The following is a 17,599-nucleotide window of genomic DNA, read 5'->3' on the forward strand; positions in this document are numbered from 1 at the left end:
ATCAAGCAAGTCCTGAAGGAGAACTCAACGAACATTGTAGAAGAATGATACTTGCCTATACTGAGGGACTGCCCCTAGCTATTCTATATACCATCTACATTGTGTATGGGCGGTCACCGATGGAATGGGAGTCAGCATTGATGAAACTGAGCACAAATATCCCTCTTGATATATACGACCAACTAAAGCACAGCTTTGACTCTTTAGATGAACATAAAAAAGAAATATTTCTAAATATAGTTCTATTTCATACTGGGGAAGACATGCATGATGTGATTCAGAAGCTGGATGGCCTTGGATGTAACCCTAGCACTGGGATAAGAGCCCTAGTGGATCGAAGCCTTGTAACCATTGACAACAACAAACTTGAAATGCATAATCTGTTGCAGCTCATGGGAAGACAGATAATACGTCAAACTTCACAAAATAAGCTTCCAAATCGGGGTAAGTTATGGTTTTGTGAGGATGCATGTGCTTTACATACATATTATCAAACATGCATGTATCATCCATAATATTTCTGACATGTTATAATCTTAAATTAGAAAGATGTTTATATCATAACATTATTTTAAATCACAACTTAATTTATTGATATTCTGTATTTTTGAAATATAATAATCAGGTCATAAATACGAGGTATTTTTGAGTTTTAGAGGTGAAGACACTCGGGCAACTTTTACTTCACATCTCTATTCGGCTCTATGTAATGCTGGTATTACTGTTTTCAAAGATGATGTTGAGCTTCCCAGAGGAAACCATATCAAAACGGAACTATTGCAAGCAATTGGAACTTAAAAAATTGCAATTATCATCTTCTCTAGGGAATACGCTGCATCTAAATGGTGTTTGGAGGAGTTGTCAATAATCATGGAGCTTCATAAATCAAATGATCAGGTGGTTCTACCCGTGTTTTATTACGTGTATCCAGCAGATATTCGTAATCAAACTTCTAATTTTGGAATAGCATTTGAAGATCTTATACAAAGAATTTCACCCCCTGATTATCAAGTTTCTAACTGGAAGACAGCCCTTGCTGAAGCTGGGGGCATTGCGGGCATCGTTGTACTTGGTTCCAGGTAATCTTTTTACTCTTTATTTGCTTTTTGATTGAGACACCTTATGTGTATTTTATATGTATGTATATGTATATTGTTTGTGCTGGCAAAAAATGTGTATTGTTTGGAATAATTGAAATATCAAGAACCAGTTTCAATACTCATCACAATAGTAAGTATCATGATACTCATCAAATCCCAACTGTACAAATTTAAAATGGACGGCCAAGATTTAAGTTTTCGAATTTTACTTTTTGAAAAATATTTTTTTAATAGATATATAATCCAAAATAAATATAATCTCTTAATTGTAAGATATTTAAAAAAATAATTTTTTTATTTAAAAATTTTAAATCTAAATCATTAAAACTATATTTAAATAATGCATATTTCACTATAACAAGGAGTATCATGGTACTCGTCTTTCCGGAATATCAAGGCATCATTATTAGGGACACGCCACACTTTAGCTTGTTCCCCATGCCGGTACAGTTTTTTTCCGCTCGCAATTTCCGTGAATATTTTATCAAATCGAGTACTGGGGCTAGCAAACTCCTCCTAGAATCATGCATGGCTTATTATAAAAATCAACTTAGCACAAGATATATGCGTTATCATTAATTGTGCTTCATTGCAAGTTTTTTTTTTTTTTTGGCATTTTTGACTTCTGAATTATTTATATTGCCACTAATTAACCGTGTGTGTGAACGAGCTTATTGCAAAATGGAGCCTTTTTTTAATCAAAATTATAAGCACATGATATGCATTGCATGAAGCCTAAAATTAAATAAGCTAGTCACCATTTCAATGCAAAATGGCCTCCACGCATCCAATTTTGTATAGATATATAGATGTAATGATGGAATCACAACCTTAGTCAAGAATAAAGAAAAATATTAGAAAAATATTTAAAGATTTGAGGAACAAGAAATAATCTTGTTCTCTGTGATTTACAGTAAAGTTTTAAATAAATGTGACCTTTTCAGATTATTTTATATCAAAGTCACTCCTATTGATATCTGTTTTAATTACTAAAGGATAAATTCTATATAAACACGCCCTAAAACCTCTTGTTTGTATGCCTTATCATTTCCTTCTCTTATATTTCTTCCTTGCTTCTCTCAAATTCTCTATCTCTTATTCTTTCTCTTCTCTTCTTCCTTTTCTCATTTTAGATCATATGAATAAGTGTGATATTTATTCATATAAACTATTCTACTCATAATGAACTGAATGTTTGTTTTAATATATTTTCTCCTCCTATCAATGCTACTGCGTAGGTCGTGTCACTTTCATCTATAGTTTTTTTTTAATAAGCCTTTGATCTATAATTTATTCATAATATATCCTCTTCTCCATACACATGTAGCTTGACTTTCTAGAACCAATACTCATTTTCTTTATAAATGCATATATGATTTGCAGGGATGAGAGTGAAAATGTCAAAGCTGTTGTTGAGAATGTTTGTGATATATTGGGCAGGAAAGGCTTGTTTGTCGCTGAGTACCCAGTAGGAATGGATAATCGTGTGCAAGAATTGATCACAATGCTCCAAAATCATCAATCTGAAGATGTTGTCATTGTGGGGATATGGGGAATGGGTGGCGTAGGCAAGACAACTATTGCCAAAGCCATTTATAATGAAATTGGTCCCATGTTTGAGAGTAGAAGTTACCTTCCAAATATTAGAAAAGTTTGGAGCCAAGAAAAAGACCAAGTGAGCTTACAGAACCAACTTCTTTCTGAAATATGTAGGACAACAAAAATGAAGATAAATAGCATTGAATCAGGAACAATCACATTGAGGGAGAGACTTTGCCATAAAAAGGCATTAGTTGTGCTTGATGATGTGGATGAGTCGGCCCAACTAAATGCTCTAGTTGGAAGTCGTGACTGGTTTAAATCAGGAAGTATAATAATCATCACAACTAGAAATCAACGTCTACTTCTTGAAATAAACTGTGGTGTTTATCTAATGAAGAATTTGGATGTAGGGGAATCTATTGAGCTTTTTAGTTGGCATGCATTTAAACAAGAATGTCCTAAAGAAGATTTTACTGAACTTTCAAGAGATATAGTTGCATATTGTGGGGGACTTCCATTAGCTCTTGAAGTCCTTGGCTCCTATTTATTTGGTAGAGAAGCCAAGGAATGGAAGAGTTTATTGGAGAAACTTAAAAAGATTCCCAACAGCAAGATACATAAGAAACTAAAGATAAGTTTTGATGGGTTAGATGATTTGGAGAAAGAAATATTCCTTGATATATCTAGCTTTTTTATTGGGATGGACAAAAATGAAGTAACGCAAATATTAAATGGTTGTGAATTCTTTGCTGATATTGGAATCAAAACCCTTTCGGAGCGATGCCTTGTAACCATTGATGAGAAGAACAAGCTTGGTATGCATGATTTGCTGCGGGACATGGGAAGAGAAATAATTCGTGAACAATCTCAAAAGGAGCTTGGAAAGAGAAGTAGGTTATGGTTTCATAAGGATGCCCTTGCCGTGTTATTAGAACACATGGTAGGAGTTTTTCTATTCAGTATTTACTGTTTCTTGTTAACATTTATTGTAAGAAGCGCAAATGATCGAGCATCCATAAATTGGTCATATAAACCATCTGATTTCTTCTCTCTTATTGTAAGCATTTAAAAACTCATTTTTTAGTGACTTAGTTTGCTTTCTGGCAAACATAGAACACAAGTGCGCACTTTAATTTCAATATGCTTTTATTTTTGTAGGGAACAGCGGCTATTGAAGGATTGTCTTTGAAGCTGTCACAGAGTGAAAAAATGAATTTTCAGACAGAAACATTTAAGAATATGAAGAGACTTCGATTACTTTGTCTTGACAATATACAACTTAGAGGAGACTACAAATACATTTCTAGAGATCTCAAATGGCTTTGCTGGCATGGCTTTCCTGTAAAATACATTCCCAGCAACTTTTATCAACAAGGATTAGTTGCTATTGACTTGAAATACAGTAGCCTCAGACAATTGTGGAAGGAACCCCAGGTATGTAAATTAGTACTTAATTTGTTGGCTTTTTTAGTCATAACAGCAACTGAAATTGAAAAAAACAAACTCTAAATTTTTATGACACAGAAAACCTGATTCTCTTTTAAAAAAAATTCAAAGAGAGAATCCTAATAAAATCCAACTAAAATATCTAAATTTAAATTAAGACGTACACTTTTAATAAATTCTTAATTAGGCCATGTGACCTTATCACGAATTTTTGAATGTTGCTGAATAAATAGAATGTCCTCTTTAATTAGAAAGAAAAATTAATTTGGTCTCTCATATCTTATGATTACTTTTTGAGACTAGAAAACACATAAGTAATTTTTACAGTGTTTAAAATTTGCATATAACTAAAACTTTCAAAAATATTTTAATCAAAAATTTTAAATTACAATATAAGACTCTTTAAATAAATATTTAGAGAAAAATATTTTGTTTAAAAAATATTTGTAATTGATATAAATAATATTTCAGAGCAGAGTAAAATAAAAATTATTTTTTATTTTCTGAATCGAAGGTTTAGCTAATAAAACTAAAGTAAATTATAAGAATATAATATTAAATATTTCATGTCATTAAAATATTTAAGATCTTAAAATAAATATCTACAAACAGCAAATAAAAAATATTTATTTCAAGGCTATTTATATTGTAATTTAAAATGTTTTATTAGAATATTTTTGAAGCTTAGTTATACATACAAATTTTAAACACTATAAAATCACTTGTATTTTTTTTTTCTCAAAAAATAATCATAAGAGATGAGAGATAGAAGGGATAAAATAATGAATTTTTTTTATTAAAGTGATTCATTTTATACATTTGACAATATTTAGAAATCATAAGTTAGATCTCACGACTTGATTAAGAATTTGATAAAAGTGTATGCCTTAATTTGGATTTATATATTTTAGCCGGTTTTATAGAGATTTTCCCTACTTCAAATTTGTAGCATGGGTTAGTAGTTTCTGTGAGATAAAGTATTATCGTAAGTTTTTAGCTCTGCCAGTATCTGACTTGAAAGCTTGGTTAATTTGTTGGTAATAGCTTCAAAGTTCATAGATACTGAATAAAAGATGGATTTTTTTATTGGATTTTTTATTTACAGCCTTCTTGATATAGATATTTATTTTAGATTTTTTTTATAGCTTATGAATGAGTCTTCCCTTGCTACTACTAAAGAATAAAGCTGAATGCTTGTGCTAGATTATCTTTATTTCACATTCGCTTTATTCGTCTTGCTATAGATCTAGGCAATACACCATCATATGGAATTTTGTGTTACCTTTTCCAGATTAAATATTCCATATTCTTTTTTTCCCTTCAAGGGTTAATTTTTAAATTGACTGGAAACAATGTTTTCACTCACGAATTTTCGTTTCAGATGAAGGATTTTACATGTAATTATGTAATTGTTTCCACGTATCTTGTTATTTATTTTTTAAAGATGATAATACAATCCCTCCTTGCAATTAAATAATTTTGTTGTAGTTATTGAAGATGCTGAAAATCCTCAATCTCAGCCACTCTCATTACTTGGTGCAAACTCCTGATTTCTCAAAACTACCAAATCTTGAAAAGTTGATCCTCAAAGATTGTCCGAGTTTAGTCATGGTACACCAGTCTATTGGGCTTCTTCATAAACTTCTTTTACTAGACTTGGAGGATTGTATTGGCCTTCATAGTCTCCCAAGAAGCATTTATAGATTAAAATGCTTAAAAACTCTCATTCTTTCTGGTTGTAAGAATATTGAAAAGCTAGAGGAGGACATAGAGCGAATGGAATCTTTGACAACTCTAATTGCTCCTGCAATAAAACAAGTGCCCTTTTCTATAGCGAGATTGAAGAGCATCTTGTATCTATCTATTTGTGGTCATGAAGGATTATCACATCATGTGATTCCTTCTCTTTACCAGTCTTGGATGTCCCCGACAAACAGTCCACTACCTCTAATTCCAACACATGCGGGCATGCCATCATCGATTTTGTTGAATATGCTAAACGATATCCCTAATTCTTTAACAACCCCTAGCAGTGAACTAAAGCAACAAAGTCCTTTGTTGGAAGATGGATTGGAGATTCTTGATTCTTTGTGTGCCACAAATTGTATGGACAACTGGAGGCCTAAAAATTGCTCTAGACATCTTTTAGTTCAAATTGGAAAGAATTGTCAAGTCTTTCATACACTTTCAGAGAGGGTTTCACAGGTTCTCACTAATCTAATTGGATTTTCTTTTTTATTGTTTGAGAAAGATTGCTGCATGCATATTATATAATTAAATTAGTGTCCATGTTTCCATCATTATGCAGGGATTGAATCTTACAGAGTATAATGACGATTGTGCTCTCCCCTGTGACAATTACCCCTATTGGCTAACATTCAAGGGTGAAGGAGATTCTGTAAAATTTAAAGTACCTTCATTTAATAGTCATGATAAGTTAAAAGGAATGACTATTTGTTGCGTATATTTCCCCTCAAGTGATTTGGGTAACAAGGCATGCCAGTCTTGTATAATTAGCCTCATGATCATAAATTATACAAAGACAATCACTTCGCGCTACACGCAAGAGTCACTCACTTCATTTGAAGAAGCAGACGGGAAGGAAATAATATCAAATCTTGAATCTAATGATCAAGTGGAGGTGATAGTAGCTTTTGAGAAAGGATTCTTGGTGAAGAAAACAGTCATCTATTTGATATATAATGAGTCATTTGATGAACAAATGGAGCCTTCATCATCTAAAGCTACCAATTTGACTAGAAAGGCAATGAAGATTTGAAATTTGGAAACTTTCTTCCATTTTTGGCTGCGATTCTTTTTCTGAAGTCAGTATATTTTCATTTCAGAGCTAAAACTGATCTATATGCATGGTTGTACATAAATGATTATATTCTCCCATTTGTGGCACTCTTTGACAGATAATGTGGTGGGATTTTCGCTTTACTTCTTCCTTTTTCTTCCGTTGGTCACTTGATAAAGTCAAAATAAAATCTGAGGGGAAGAATTAGAGTCATGGACAGGGGAAAAGAGAATTTTTGTACCTCCCCTTTTTCTTATACTCAAAAGGCTTTGACCTCATTCTTGGCCCAATACGTATGTCATATCTGGCCCATACTCCCACTTGCCCGGCCCATTCCACTCAAGATCTGAATCATTCCGTACTTTAAAGTTCAACCCGCTTTAATGGAGGCATCTAAGTCTTGAGTTCGAGCCTATATAAATACGGAAAAGTCTCTAAGAAGGTTACTTTAACTTGGGCTTAACAATAATTTAGCCTAGTTAGACAATCATATAATTATTAAAACAAAGACAATTTACATAGTTCTCGGTTCTGTTCAATTTAAATATGTGTGCAAGTAGAAACATGTTAATGTCAGTTTTGAGTTTGGAACCTAACCTAAACATGGCGGGTGGTGTTGTATTAGGACAACCCATAGTTCGCAGCTAACCTTCAACTCGTGTGTTTAAATCCACCTTGAACCTGTTTTTTTTTTTTTTTTGCGTGAAATGAGTTCACTTTAAAAGGAAATATATGTGAGATTAAGAGGATGTTTGAATAGAATCAAAACCATGATTTTAAAAGTATTTTTACGGTATACAAAGTAAATATATAAAAAAAATGTATCTCAATTTGTGAAAAAATACTTTTTACTATCAGACACCTTCTGGAGATTCCTCCAATTGATATTTTATTGGATTAGCCGTCTGTGTCAGCATTAAATGGTGTTTATCCACATGCATATAACATCGAAGTCACAGTACTTGTGGGGAGGCCAAATTGAAGACGTATACATGTTTGGGGATGACAAGCAAGGGTGAGGTGGGAACCAGATTTCAAGGTATGCTTCTGAGACGAAGAATTGACAGACAAGGGATTCTAAACATAGGCGATTTCACCTCGCTATGTCTTCCACTTTTGTCTCTTTTATTATTAACCATTTAAAGCTTTTAAAACGTGAGTGAGAGTGCGATGATGCACGTCAATCAAATTAACATTAAATATAAATGTCACCCATAATGCCAATTTTAAAAAGAAAAAAAGAAAAGAAAAGGAAAAAAAAAATATTACCTAATGATACATCCTTCTCAACTTGTCCCACCTAATCTAATTCTAAGGCGCGATTGACGATTTAACGAAAACTTGGTCCCCCATTCGTAAGTAGAATTATTGACCCCTTCATTGCTATTTATATGTCACATTTGTCAATATTCTTCTAAAGTCTATTGTCTCTCCAAATGGTGGTAGTCGCAGTGACGGGAGGTGATAGAAAATTAGAAATAGTGGCGGCGACAAAGCCAGAAGTGGCAACAATGATAACAACGGTGGCAAGGAGACGGTGGTGGGGGGTGACGCTTGAGGTGGTGGGCCGAGGAGCGGTGGTAGAGGCAGTGGCGATGATTGTAGGGGCAGTAGTAACAAATGGACGGAGGTGAAAGGAGGCAACCAAACCAAAGGCATATGAGATTAAATGGCAAATTGGACTCCATCAATGGGCTAAAACATCTATTGGTAAAAAAATTAGAGGTTGTGGCTTCGAGCACTGGGTAAACAAGCTAGTGAGGTGGTGTGAGTTGCCTTTTCACAAGGAGCGGTCATAGAAATTTTTACATACACTCAGAGAACCACCACATCCTTGCCCTGACCAATGAAATTGTGATAGCTAAATATTTTTATCATATACCATCTTCGGTTTTTAATATAAAATCTTGTTTGATTTTTATTTTGGTCTTCCATATAAAACCTAATTCACTTTGTTTCTCATGTTTATCTATTTTTTTAAGATAGTCTTTCTGATAATGATAGTTTTAGCCAATAAACTTAATTAAAAAAGATATTTTAGAAAATACAACACTTATTTATTACGAATAACAAAATTAACTTATTTTTTCAACCTACTCAAATTAGTCAACTAGGTCTTATATTTAAAACAAAAGGTGGTATGTCAATTTACATAGTACTCATTTCTCTTACCATAATTTTTATATTTTTTCACAATACCTTTTGACACTCTCACCTGCATCACTTCTGTAAAAACTCTCCCCCTCTCTCTGTCCCTCCTCACATCTCTCTTCCCCTACCTCACCCCTTCTCTCTCTTCTTCCTTCCTCATCAACTCTCATATTTTTCCTCCTTTTTGTATGTTTCCTCAAATAGTTTTTCTTGGTAACTCCCTTAATAAATTTTAATTTGATTTTGTCATTCATAATATTTTATTTACATTTTAAATTTAATTTAAAATATTAGAATTGGAAGCTATATATATATAATTCTATTTATTTTCATTTATCTACATATATAAGAAAAATAAGGGCATATCTATATTTTTTTTATGTTTATTATGAATGAAAAACAATCAAGAGCATATGTTATGAATAAAATTTTTTGAATTAAATATAGATATAAGCTATTGATTTTTTTCATTTATAATTCTATCCATAATATCTCATTTTTAATTATTCGTTTAAATATTATTAATATTATCTTCTCTTCCTTCTTCCTTCCTCCTCTCCAAACCTTCTTATTAATGTATAAAATAAGTCATTGATAATTTTGATCCCTGGCCTCTGATGATTTTTCCCCAAATGACTTATTCGTTTTTAAGGTTGTAAGTTTTAACTTCTTAAAGTATAATACTCATTTCCTTCCTTATTATAAAAAAACAATTAAACAAAATCAGGCGTTTCTAAATATTAGTTAAATTTTGTTAAAAATAATAAATGCGTAAGAGAGTACACATAAGAGATAATGAGTGAAAATTTATTACGCAAGAGATATACATATTTTTCCAATTATACCATTGTTTGTTAAGAGAGTACATATGAGAGATAATGAGTGAAACTTTATTGTGTAAGACATGTACATATTTTTCTAATTATACCATTGTTTGTTAAGAGAGTACATACGAGAGATAATGAGTGAAAATTTATTATGTAAGATATATATATTTTTCTAATTATATCATTGTTTGTCAAGGAAGTACATATGAAAGATAATGAGTGAAAATTTATTGTAGAGATATGATAAGTGGCCTATATTTAATGATAATAAAAATAAAAAGGCTATTTAAAATTTTAGACAAAAAGAATTCGTTTCTTATTTATAGGAAGGCTACTATGAAGTTTTCTTTTTATGAATGTAACTGTTTACTTAAAGTGTTACAAATATTTTGGGCATAGTTGCTAAATTAATTAATACGTTAATAAAACTGATGATAAGAGAGAGATATTCAGGTTGAGTTCACCGCTTTGCATTTACAGCCCGCAAACGTCTTCACCAAACATTCGTCACGAGATTTGCGTAGTGGGAATAGTAAATCTCAACGAATTATAAGAGTTTTTTTTTTTTAACTTATTGATTATTGATTATTTCGCTTCATGAAAAGATTTGTTACTAACCTGAGAGCATCACAGTATCTTTAGAATTGTTTACTAAGGGTTTGTTTGGTAAGAAGGAAATGGAGGAGAAGAGAGGGGAGGGAAAATTTTAATAAGCTTGATTTAGAAAATTGAAGAAATGGGGTTTTAAAATATTAATAAAGAAAAAATATAATATAAAAGAATAATAAAAATTAATTAAAAGCTTTTAAACTTATTTTTTTATTTTTTAAAAAATCCAATTTATTAAAAAAAAATTTCTCTCCTTCTGTTTCTTCAGTTTCCCTCATACCAAACAGGTCTTGGAGTTGTTTTGCAGCAACTTGGCTCCCAATGAATTACAGCCGTCCAATAATGCACGGGAAAGTCTAAATCATTGGGTCGAGAATAGTCTATTGTTCGAAATGGACGGTTTGAAAGTTGGGAAAATGACAATAAAATACCACCTGAATTTCAAAAAGACAAATAAGGCACCTGAATAAGTAAAATGACATATAGGGAACTGGGTACCAATCTGGAATTCAGATTTTTGGCCAAAAGACCAAAATGCCCTGTCTGAAAGTGAGAGGAAGGAGAGAGGAAGGAGAGAGGAAGACACTGATGAAATACGGAAAGGAGAGAGGAGGAAGACGCTGATGAAATCGGGAAGAAGAGAGGAAGGAGAGAGGAAGACGCTGATTTTCGATGGGTTCCCACAGCTTAAAATTTGGTTCTGTCTCTGTTCTTCGCATAAAACCATTTTCAGAGAATGTGAAGCTGTAGGAAAGATGAACCTGTGGGAAAGATGAAGCGAAAATCAGAAAACAATGGCAAGCAATTACGTAACGTAACTGCTGTCATATGCCTGCTGGTTTTTGGTAAATCTTATTACGTGAATGGTAAATTTCACTATACATGTAGTTAATTATGAATTTTACAAAATACATATTGTGATTTACAACTTTTGTAGTGAAAGTGACTACTTTGTTAATGGGTTTTGCAACCTGTTTTCAGGAGATAAACAACTTGTTTGTAAAAACTAATAAAATTTCACGCTAAATTTGACAAAACGTATAGTGGGATTTACAACTTCCATAGTAAAAATGACCACTTATTCAATGGGTTTTGCAACTTGTTTTCAGGGGATGGGCAGCTTGTTTCTAAAAACTAATAAAATTTCATACTAAATTTGACAAAACACATAGTGAGATTTACAACTTTCGTAGTGAAAATTACCACTTCTTAAATGAATTTTGCAACTTCTTTTCAGGGGATGAGCAACTTGTTTCTAAAAATCAATAAAATTTCACGCTGAATTTGACAAAACACATAGTGAGATTTACAACTTTCATAGTGAAAATGATCACTTTTTCAATGGGTTTTGCAACATGTTTTCAAGGGATTGGCAACTTATTTATAAAAACCAATAAAATTATATGCTGAATTTTACAAAACATGTAGTGAGATTTACAACTTTCTTAGTGAAAATGATCACTTCTTAAATGGGTTTTGCAACCTCTTTTCAGGGGATGAGCAACTTGTTTCTAAAAACCAATAAAATTTCACACTGAATTTTACAAAACACACAGCGAAATTTACAAACTTTTATAGTGAAAATGACCACTTCTTAAATGGCTTTTGTAACCTATTTTCAGGGGATAGGTAACTTGTTTCTAAAAACCAATAAAATTTCACGTTGAATTTTATAAAACATATGCTGGGATTTACAACTTTTGTGATAAAAGTGACCGCTTTGTTAATAGATTTTGCAACATATTTTCGGGGGATGAGTAACTTACTTTTCACCACCAATAAAATTTCACGCTGAATTTTACAAAACACATAATGGGATTTACAACTTTTATAGTGAAAGTGACCACTTCAATGGGTTTTGTAAACCTGTTTTCACCGGAAGAGCAACTTGTAAGCATAAATAAATCATTCAGTGAACGTGCACCTGAAGTACATCACAATAAACATTGAACTATTAAGTTTCATAATTAACTAAATGTATATTAAAATTTACCATTTACGGAATGGGATTTACCAAAAACCAGCAAACATATGACAGCAATTACATTACGTAATTGCTTGCGACTATTTTCTGATTTCTGCTTCATCATTCACCAAATACTGAATATGAACCCTCAAATGCAATAATCATGTTCCTATTTCACCATAAAACAGCCACAAAAATGAATAATCCAAATCCCGCCATCAACTTCTACTCACTCATGAATAATTCAAATACTTCAGCGACCTCTTCGACGACGACAATTTCAGGGGGTACAAGTTATTTCAGACAGGGCAATGTATTTCAGCGATGGTAACCAAATTCAGCGATGGCAATCTACTCCTACGACGACGGCAACGTGATTTCGAAAAATCCTTTTTGGTGACTGCAGGAACTTGGATTTAGTTTCGTAGAAGGAAATCAGTTTATCCCTTTCTCTATCGCATGAATACACTGCTCAATGTTCAGAGACAATCAGGGCAATTTGGTCTTTTGGCCGAAAATCTATATTCCAAATTAGTACCCAGTGCCCTATTTGTCATTTTGTTTATTCAGGTCCCTTATTTGTCTTTTTGGAATTCAGGTGGTATTTTGTTGTCATTTTCCCTTGAAAGTTTCTCTTAACACGCTGTTTGACATTTTTTTTATTTTGCAGAAGTTACCTTGGCTTTCTTCCAAACAGTAATGATTGAAGCGTGGTTGTTATTAAGAAAAATAGATATGGAGGTTCATATGGTTTACACACTGTTTTTTGTAGTATTAATATTTTATTTGTCCGACACAAAATATAAGTAATTTTCTTTAAGTTTTCTTAGTCCAAAATATAAATCTAATTTCATAATATCTAAAACGTACAAAGAGGAAGGAAAATATGAGAGTTGCCAAGGAAGAAAGAAGAGAGAGAGTGGGGTGAGGTGGGCCAGGGGGGACGACAGAACTTCTCTTTCTTTCCCATCCCCTTGCTTTCTCTTTTTTTCCTTTTTAATATTAAATTAACATATTTTTTTATAAATTATTTATAAAAAATTTTTAAAAACATTTAATATAGGGACAATAACAAAAAAAGAGCTGAAATTTTACAAATGCCAAACAAGAAATGCCAACAAAAATTTATTGTCATTTATAAATTCAGACTTATCAATACCAAATAAAATTGTGTTACCAAACTGATTTGGAATTTATAATTTTCAACTTCTTTTGCATCATTCTTTTTTTAATATATTTGCAAATCACTAGAATTAGAGTTTCAGAGCGTCAGAAATTCAAACACCACGTATTTTGAAAAAATATTAAAAAATGGTAAGAAAAATGAGCGGCGTGTAGATTATAAAAATATTTCAGCTGTCACAAACTTACAATCTTATCAACCAGGAGTAGGATGCTGTGACATTCTGAGTAAGAATTTCTTGGAGCAGTCAGAGATTGTCCTTTGTGAACAAAAAAAGAGTAATCTTGAATAATAATTAAAATATTATCTTTTATTTTATCAATACACGAAATTTCTATAGTTAAGCTTGAATGATAATGGGCACCCAATGGTGATTTAAATAATAATTTGGCGGTTTGACAAAGTTGGTTGCAAGGACAACTTTTTCCTAAAACTAAAACTAAAAAAAGGAGACATTAACGGCACAGAATTACAAATGAAATTCAAGACTTCTCATTTATAAACAACTATACTAAAAGTCTATTTAAAATAACTTATAAATAATTTTTTAATTATAATTTAAAAAATATAAAGTAAGTATACGTGAGAAATTTTATCTTGAATTAAAATGTTCTTATAAATAATTTTAAACGGGATTCCAAACGGATCTAAATGGAAAAGAAAAGCACATGCATTTGGATGTTGAATTTCTAGGCTAAAACGCGTAAAGCGTGTCAGCTCCAAAAAAAAAAAAAACAAACCGCGTAAAGCGTGAAAGTCATTGGAAATTAAATAATATCCCTTTTATTTTTTTTCAGTTGTTTTGTGAGATTTACCAAGTTATTTTGTTACAATAATAAATGAGAATGCAAAATAACAAAGACTTAGGACTTGTTTGAAATAATTTAAAAATAATTTTTTAATCGTGATTTATGAAATACAAGGTAAATATATGAGAAAAGTTTACTCGACTTACGTAAAATATATTTATAAATATTTTAAAATATTATCCTAATTATACGGGTATTATTTTGTGTGGATTATCAGGTTACTTTTTTCCCGAAAGCGAACCACGAAAGAGGAAAAGAAAAAAATCGCTTGGTAAAAGACGACAAAACAAACATTTAACTGTAGACCAGAAGTGTAAGACGTAAATTTGCCTTCCATATTGGGGTTTTTCAGTTCAAGTTAAATATATTGGATTCCCTATCTGGCACTAACAAATCTAAGAAATCAATCGTAGCTTTCATTTGGAAAACATTTTTTTGGCCAATATTGGTATTTACATAACAAGTATCATATTCTTATGACGACACGGTAATTTTTTTTAATGAAATTATTTAGTTCTTATATTTATATAAAAATTATATCTAAATATAATCTACAAAAGTCAACAACCAAACTGCTTACTCAATCTTTTTGAATTTGCTTACCTAAAAATACTCCTGGGAAGAATTATATTCAAATTCTAACTGTAATTACATTTACGTGTTTATTATTCAATTTTTAGGGGGTGTTTGGATGGAATCAAAACCATAGTTTTAAAAGTGCTTTTATGGTATACGAAGTAAATATGTGAAGGAGTTTATTTCGATTTGCTGAAAAATACTTCTGAGAAGTACTTTTTATGATGCCCAAAGACCCCTTAATCCAAGTTGCTTCTCTTTTGTATTTTTCTTTATCTAAAATAAATTATGTATCAGCAAAATTGGCACATACTTTTCAGGTCCTTAATATAGAACCTAATTATTGAGTTAATTTTCGTCCTAAATATAAGGCATATTTCTCATATTTATCAAGTTTTTCTAAATTACCTTTATGGATACTCCTTCAACCATAATCAAGTAGAAGATGGAAAAATGATATTAAGAAAAATAATTATAATATTTTAAAAAAATATGTCATATTTCTTATAATTAACTAATATAACTAACTTTTTTTAATCTAATCAAATTAATTAAATAGATATTATATTAATAACTGTAAGAATATTATCTAAATGCATGTAACATCGAAGTCACGATCCTTGCAGGGTAGCCAAATTGAAGCCGTATGCCTATTTGGTGATGAAAAGTAAGCGTGAGGTAGGAACCAGATTTTGAGATACGCTTCTGAGACGCGGAATTGACCGCCGCGGGATTCTAAATATAGGCGATTTCAGCCCACTTTATCTCTTTCACTTGTCTCCTTTATTATTAACCATTTAAAGCTTTAAAGGCGAGCAAGATCTAGCACGTCAATCAAATTAACGTTGGATATAAATGTCACCCATAATTCCATTTAAAAAAAAATATTTTCTCCTTTTCTTAATATAATATTTTATTTAATTTTTATTTTGATTTTAAATATAAAATCTTAATTCACTTTATTTTTAATATTTATGCATTTTGTTTTAAAGTAGTCCTTTTAATAATGATAGTTCTAGTCAACATACTTAATTGGCAATGATATTTTAGGAAAAACAACACCTATTTATTATAAATAACTAACTTAACTTATTTTCCTAATCTCTTTAAATTAGCCAACTAGCTTTTATAATTAAAATCGGAAGTAGTATTACCCAATGATACATCCTTCTCAACTTCTCCTACCTAATCTAATTCTAAGGCGCGATTGACGATTTAAATAAAAATTGGTCCCACATTCGTAAGTAAAATTATTAATCCCTTCATTGCTATTTATATGTCACATTTCTCAATATTTCTTCTAAATTTTATTGTCCCTCCAAATGTTGGTAGTTGCAGTGGCGGAAGATGATGGTAATAGTGGTGGTGATGAAGGCAGAAGTGGTGACAGTGACAACAAAGGTGGCAACTATGACAACAATGGAGATGATGGTTGAAATGTCCTTCCTTAAATTCTTTTTAGTGTGTGTTTGGAATATTACAGTTCAAGCGGATCACGAAACAAACTTGTAAATTTAAAATTTAAAATTTGTTTCTCATATTACTATTTACTGATAAATTTCAGATTTTCTGTCTAATTTTAAAAATTCATAACTAATTATAGAAAAATCATATTGAGATGATTCAAAATTCTATTTGAAACTTTTTCAATTCTCTCTCTCAAAAACCAGATTTTATCTTCATAACCCTTAATTCTTTAGCTTCTTCAAGCCATTCTTTTTTTCTTTAGGCCATTTATTCATCAATTTATGCCAATCTACCTTTCGTTACTATTCTTGCTATTCATTACTGATTCTAGATAGAACAGGGAGAGGGCATATCACTGATACTTTGTTTATGCCCAAGAGGTGTTTCACCCTCGCACTACTTTTGACCTGTTCCACTCTTATTGGAGTAAGGTCAACTTCGCAAGCCTTTTCTTGGCCACTTTTACTCTTTCCTACGGGAGGATGTATTGCTTTTTATCTGATCAACATCAACTCAACTACTCTTTACCTTGATGGAGGACATATCGCTTTTACTGATACATCGTCTATTCTACCACTGTGGGAGGATGCATTACTTTCCACACAGTAATGTCCACTCCATCGTAATTGTTTCCCTTTCTTTCCCTCAAAAGACAGTTCACGTAAGCAGTGTCAACTCTGATTTAGAGGACCACCTCCCAATCTCTAAGATTTACTTTGTGGCCAAAACTTTCCTCACACCCAATCTCCATCAGGGCACCATATCCCTATTAAAGGGAGCCTCTCAGCCTAACTTATTCAGTCGCTTTGACTGTGGCAATCATCTACAGGAATCTTATCTTTTAGATTTCTTACTGACCTGAGTGCTATGGTCATACTTCCCATAGATGTCTTAGGGATATAAAAGGATACTATTCAGTCCAAAGCATTACCAAACATCTAGGCATCATCATCAAATAATATAATGCACATCAATACATAAGTATACATATCACGCACATAAAAAAGGTAAGTTCACTACCTTGTAATATTAAGCATCCTCTTATTCTCTTTGGTTCCTTCTGCTTCCAACCACCAAGATTACTTGAACAATCTTCCTATTTCTTTTTTTTTATGTCTCATGG

At 31.7% G+C, this 17,599-nt stretch overlaps 1 pseudogene; it reads left to right on the forward strand.

Annotated features, from left to right (window-relative positions):
- The first annotated feature begins 136 nt into the window (after positions 1–136).
- Positions 137–16,445, forward strand: LOC114721445 (TMV resistance protein N-like; annotated as a pseudogene).
- Positions 16,446–17,599: the final 1,154 nt, after the last annotated feature.

This window comes from Neltuma alba, unplaced genomic scaffold (genome assembly GCF_004799145.2).
Source record: "Neltuma alba isolate B1F8T4 unplaced genomic scaffold, ASM479914v2 tig00012036_pilon, whole genome shotgun sequence".
Taxonomy (NCBI): domain Eukaryota; kingdom Viridiplantae; phylum Streptophyta; class Magnoliopsida; order Fabales; family Fabaceae; genus Neltuma; species Neltuma alba.